At 30.3% G+C, this 7,500-nt stretch overlaps 1 protein-coding gene across 3 annotated transcripts in view; it reads left to right on the top strand.

Annotated features, from left to right (window-relative positions):
• The window catches only part of bmpr1ba (bone morphogenetic protein receptor type 1Ba), a 146,104-nt gene that overhangs the window by 17,526 nt on the left and 121,078 nt on the right, over positions 1–7,500 (top strand). The window contains exon 3 of one of the 3 annotated variants that reach the window (XM_087251245.2): positions 1,032–1,191. The gene's annotated coding sequence lies outside the window, so the exon portion shown is untranslated. 3 annotated transcript variants of the gene reach the window in all.

The raw sequence follows: 7,500 nt of genomic DNA, 5'->3' as shown, positions 1-7,500 counted from the left end.
ACTATTAAAATATATATATATATATGTTTTTTTTTCAGACCTTAAATAATAGTAAAAATACGTTTATATCCATGTTTTACAGACACGCATACCAAGCTGAAATGCACAATATTTTATAATCTTGTTTTTTTAATATTTAAAATTTAAATAACTGTGTCCGTGTGTGCGTGCATATATACATACACACACAGTTGAAGTCAGAATTATTAGTTCCCCTCATTTTTTTTTATTTTTTTTAATTTTCACAGTATGTCTGATAATATTTTTCTGCTGTTGAAAGTCTTATTTGTTTTATTTTGGCTAGAATAAAAGCAGTTTTTATTATTAAAAACATTTTAAGATTAACATTATTAGCCCCTTTAAGCTATATATTTTTTGACTGTCTACAGAACAAACCAATTTGCCTAATTACCTTAACCTGCCTAGTTGATCTAATTAACCTAGTTAAGCCTTTAAATGTCACTTTAAGCTGTACAGAAGTGTCTTGGAAAATATCTAGTCAAATATTATTTTCTGTCATTATGGCAAAGATAAAATAAATCAGTTATTAGAAATGAATTTTCAAAACTATCATGTTTAGAAATGTGTTGAGAAAATCTCTCCATTAAACAGAAATAAAAATAAAAAATAAAAATAAACAGGGGGGCTAATAATTTTGACTTCAACTGTATATAATGTTTAAAATGTTTATAAAATCTATTATTAATGCCTTCCTGTCAAATTCTAAATGACTGAAAAAATCAGTTTTATTAAATAAATATTATTTTCTTATTCTTTTTAAAGCTGCAAGACTTATTTCTTTGTGATATACAAAAGAATATATTTAAAAAAAATGTCTCAGCATAGCGATCATCCATCCATACAATGAAAGTCGGTGGCATCCAATACTGGCTGAACAGCATTCTTCAAAATCATATTCTGCATAAAAGAAGCAGAAAAAAAAAGACAGACAGTTGCACAAATTGCAGCGGCATCTGCTTTTTCTCTGTCTAACCTCATTTTCCTGATATTAAGATCTCATTTGTGTCTAGTTCTGCAGACTCTCTTGAACTCAAGCTGACGAATCTACAGATTGAAAGCACTGGAGAGCTTGAGATCCGCAATCTGGAGTTTAGCGAGTCTATAAAGGCTTCAGGTTGAGCTGAGTGATTTATCATACAGGAAATAATGTTATCACGGCACATTCCTCAGGTAATATACGATCACACACACCTCGCAGTGACCCAGGTGTGTGTGTGAGTGTGTGTGTGTGTGAGTGACAGAGAGATCACTGCTGTCTGCAGGGCTGATATTATCGTTGCTGAAAAGAGATATAGATCAAGAGGAAATTGAGCCATTTAAATCCCAGGAGCGCTGCGTGATTAATGGCTGTCAGATATTATACTGTCTCCCTGCAAAAAGATTTGGCAAGGAGCCGAATAAAACACCACACACAGTCATAAAAGTCAGTCCTTTTTCCATTATCCAAAAGCCAAATACCCTCTGCAATCCACCCACCACGGGTGGGCGATGACCCAAATCTTATATCATGGAATGAGTCAGTTTATATGACAGTAGCAGTCAGTTTCCTTTCAGCCAATAAAGTGCTTTATATATCTAATAACTTGTGTGAATATCTATATCTACTGTTGCTGGGAAGTTTTAACCCAACTTTGTAATGGTATTGCAAACCTAAAGGGTAATTAAATTGGGTTGATCCAGGGGCGGACTGGCCTCCTGGCAGACCGGGCACTTTCCCGCTGGGCCGACGTACTTTTTGGGCCGGGCTGATCATCGTCTTATGATCTAATCGGCCCATAAAAGGCTTAGCAGCCTATCGTTTTTTTTTCTGCCTTATTAATTGACGATGCTGTGATCTGTGACTATCTGAAAGTAGATGCTTTTTTTCCCTGACACACAGACCGGGCCGGCCCATGTGACACTCTGCAGCCCATTGGCTCTTTTCTGTATTGACATTGGGCTGGCACAATCACAAACTCCTATTTTGGGCTCTGTGTGAGCGTGCGTCGTCTGTGTGTATTTGTCAAAATAGTCGAGAGTCAGAGAGAAGAAATGCAAAGGAAGCACAGAGAAATCGCGGGAAATACACAGGCGTTTCATTTAGCAGTTCTGAAAAGTTCTCCGTTCATTCTAGTACACGGCTAAAAACGCAAATCACGTGACCACACACTCTCTGAAGAGACCTGCAGCCAGTAGTTCAGCGGTTGACCATAAACCCCAGGTGAGAGTATAGTGCATGTCAGACAGTTCATCTGCTGAATGATCTCATCTCACTGTAGTTGTTAAACATGATATTGAATTCATCTTGTTGTCTATATAACACCTCTTATGTCTTTTGAATCACTTGTTCTCAGGTAACTCTGTTTCGGCTGAGTGCAAAGATAAGCTAATATATTTTGTGACATACACTGATTACCTTTAATATATGTGACATACACTGATTACCTTTAATATATGTGACATACACTGATCACCTTTAATATATGTAACATACACTGATCACCTTTAATATATGTAACATACACTGATTACCTTTAATATACGTGACATACACTGATTACCTTTAATATATGTAACATACACTGATCACCTTTAATATATGTAACATACACTGATTACCTTTAATATACGTGACATACACTGATTACCTTTAATATATGTGACATACACTGATTACCTTTAATATATGTAACACACACTGATTACCTTTAATATATGTGACATACACTGATTACCTTTAATATATGTGACATACACTGATCACCTTTAATATATGTAACATACACTGATCACCTTTAATATATGTAACATACACTGATTACCTTTAATATACGTGACATACACTGATTACCTTTAATATATGTAACATACACTGATCACCTTTAATATATGTAACATACACTGATTACCTTTAATATACGTGACATACACTGATTACCTTTAATATATGTGACATACACTGATTACCTTTAATATATGTAACACACACTGATTACCTTTAATATATGTGACATACACTGATTACCTTTAATATATGTGACATACACTGATTACCTTTAATATATGTGACATACACTGATTACCTTTAATATATGTGACATACACTGATTACCTTTAATATATGTAACACACACTGATTACCTTTAATATATGTGACATACACTGATTACCTTTAATATATGTGACATACACTGATTACCTTTAATATATGTGACATACACTGATTACCTTTAATATATGTGACATACACTGATTACCTTTAATATATGTAACATACACTGATTACCTTTAATATATGTGACATACACTGATTACCTTTAATATATGTGACATACACTGATTACCTTTAATATACGTAACATACACTGATTACCTTTAATATATGTGACATACACTGATTACCTTTAATATACGTAACATACACTGATTACCTTTAATATATGTGACATACACTGATTACCTTTAATATACGTAACATACACTGATTACCTTTAATATATGTAACATACACTGATTACCTTTAATATATGTAACATACACTGATCACCTTTAATATATGTGACATACACTGATCACCTTTAATATATGTAACATACACTGATTACCTTTAATATACGTGACATACACTGATTACCTTTAATATATGTGACATACACTGATTACCTTTAATATATGTAACACACACTGATTACCTTTAATATATGTGACATACACTGATTACCTTTAATATATGTGACATACACTGATTACCTTTAATATATGTAACACACATTGATTACCTTTAATATATGTAACACACACTGATTACCTTTAATATACGTAACACACACTGATTACCTTTAATATATGTAACATACACTGATTACCTTTAATATATGTAACATACACTGATTACCTTTAATATACGTAACATACACTGATTACCTTTAATATATGTGACATACACTGATTACCTTTAATATATGTAACACACACTGATTACCTTTAATATATGTAACATACACTGATTACCTTTAATATATGTAACATACACTGATTACCTTTAATATACGTGACATACACTGATTACCTTTAATATACGTAACATACACTGATTACCTTTAATATATGTAACATACACTGATTACCTTTAATATATGTAACATACACTGATTACCTTTAATATATGTAACATACACTGATTACCTTTAATATATGTGACATACACTGATTACCTTTAATATACGTGACATACACTGATTACCTTTAATATACGTAACATACACTGATTACCTTTAATATATGTGACATACACTGATTACCTTTAATATATGTAACATACACTGATTACCTTTAATATATGTAACACACACTGATTACCTTTAATATATGTAACATACACTGATTACCTTTAATATATGTAACATACACTGATTACCTTTAATATATGTAACACACTGATTACCTTTAATATATGTAACACACACTGATTACCTTTAATATATGTGACATACACTGATTACCTTTAATATATGTAACATACACTGATTACCTTTAATATATGTAACACACACTGATTACCTTTTAATATATGTGACATACACTGATTACCTTTAATATATGTAACACACACTGATTACCTTTTAATATATGTAACACACACTGATTACCTTTAATATATGTGACATACACTGATTACCTTTAATATATGTAACACACACTGATTACCTTTTAATATATGTAACACACACTGATTACCTTTAATATATGTGACATACACTGATTACCTTTAATATATGTAACACACACTGATTACCTTTTAATATATGTAACACACACTGATTACCTTTAATATATGTGACATACACTGATTACCTTTAATATATGTAACACACACTGATTACCTTTTAATATATGTAACACACACTGATTACCTTTAATATATGTGACATACACTGATTACCTTTAATATACGTGACATACACTGATTACCTTTAATATATGTAACACACACTGATTACCTTTAATATACGTAACACACACTGATTACCTTTTAATATACGTGACATACACTGATTACCTTTAATATATGTAACACACACTGATTACCTTTAATATATGTGACATACACTGATTACCTTTAATATATGTGACATACACTGATTACCTTTAATATATGTAACACACACTGATTACCTTTAATATACGTGACATACACTGATTACCTTTAATATATGTGACATACACTGATTACCTTTAATATATGTGACATACACTGATTAACTTTAATATATGTGACATACACTGATTACCTTTAATATATGTGACATACACTGATTACCTTTAATATATGTAACACACACTGATTACCTTTAATATACGTAACACACACTGATTACCTTTTAATATACGTGACATACACTGATTACCTTTAATATATGTAACACACACTGATTACCTTTAATATATGTAACATACACTGATTACCTTTAATATATGTGACATACACTGATTACCTTTAATATATGTGACATACACTGATTACCTTTAATATATGTAACACACACTGATTACCTTTAATATATGTGACATACACTGATTACCTTTAATATATGTAACATACACTGATTACCTTTAATATATGTGACATACACTGATTACCTTTAATATATGTGACATACACTGATTACCTTTAATATATGTGACACACACTGATTACCTTTAATATATGTAACACACACTGATTACCTTTAATATATGTGACATACACTGATTACCTTTAATATATGTAACATACACTGATTACCTTTAATATATGTGACATACACTGATTACCTTTAATATACGTAACATACACTGATTACCTTTAATATATGTAACACACACTGATTACCTTTAATATACGTAACATACACTGATTACCTTTAATATATGTGACATACACTGATTACCTTTAATATATGTGACATACACTGATTACCTTTAATATATGTAACACACACTGATTACCTTTAATATATGTAACACACACTGATTACCTTTAATATATGTAACATACACTGATTACCTTTAATATATGTGACATACACTGATTACCTTTAATATATGTGACAAACACTGATTACCTTTAATATATGTGACATACACTGATTACCTTTAATATATGTAACACACACTGATTACCTTTAATATATGTGACATACACTGATTACCTTTAATATATGTGACATACACTGATTACCTTTAATATATGTAACACACACTGATTACCTTTAATATATGTAACATACACTGATTACCTTTAATATATGTGACATACACTGATTACCTTTAATATATGTAACATACACTGATTACCTTTTAATATACGTGACACACACGGATTACCTTTTAATATACGTGACATACACTGATTACCTTTAATATACGTAACACACACTGATTACCTTTAATATATGTGACATACACTGATTACCTTTAATATATGTGACATACACTGATTACCTTTAATATATGTAACATACACTGATTACCTTTAATATATGTAACACACACTGATTACCTTTAATATATGTGACATACACTGATTACCTTTAATATATGTGACATACACTGATTACCTTTAATATATGTAACACACACTGATTACCTTTAATATACGTAACATACACTGATTACCTTTAATATATGTAACACACACTGATTACCTTTAATATATGTGACATACACTGATTACCTTTAATATATGTGACATACACTGATTACCTTTAATATATGTGACATACACTGATTACCTTTAATATATGTGACATACACTGATTACCTTTAATATATGTGACATACACTGATTACCTTTAATATATGTGACATACACTGATTACCTTTAATATATGTGACATACACCGATTACCTTTAATATATGTGACATACACTGATTACCTTTAATATATGTGACATACACCGATTACCTTTAATATATGTAACATACACCGATTACCTTTAATATATGTAACATACACTGATTACCTTTAATATATGTAACATACACTGATTACCTTTAATATATGTAACATACAGTGATTACCTTTTAATATACGTAACACACACTGATTACCTTTAATATATGTGACATACACTGATTACCTTTAATATATGTAACATACACTGATTACCTTTAATATACGTAACACACACTGATTACCTTTTAATATACGTGACATACACTGATTACCTTTAATATATGTAACATACACTGATTACCTTTAATATATGTAACATACACTGATTACCTTTAATATATGTAACATACACTGATTACCTTTAATATACGTAACACACACTGATTACCTTTTAATATACGTGACATACACTGATTACCTTTAATATATGTAACACACACTGATTACCTTTAATATATGTGACATACACTGATTACCTTTAATATATGTAACATACACTGATTACCTTTAATATATGTGACATACACTGATTACCTTTAATATACGTAACATACACTGATTA

The sequence above is a fragment of the Danio rerio genome, chromosome 5, assembly GCF_052040795.2.
Source record: "Danio rerio strain M-AB ecotype USA chromosome 5, GRCz13ab, whole genome shotgun sequence".
Classification (NCBI taxonomy): Eukaryota; Metazoa; Chordata; class Actinopteri; order Cypriniformes; family Danionidae; genus Danio; species Danio rerio.
This window is presented reverse-complemented; position numbering and strand designations above follow the sequence as displayed.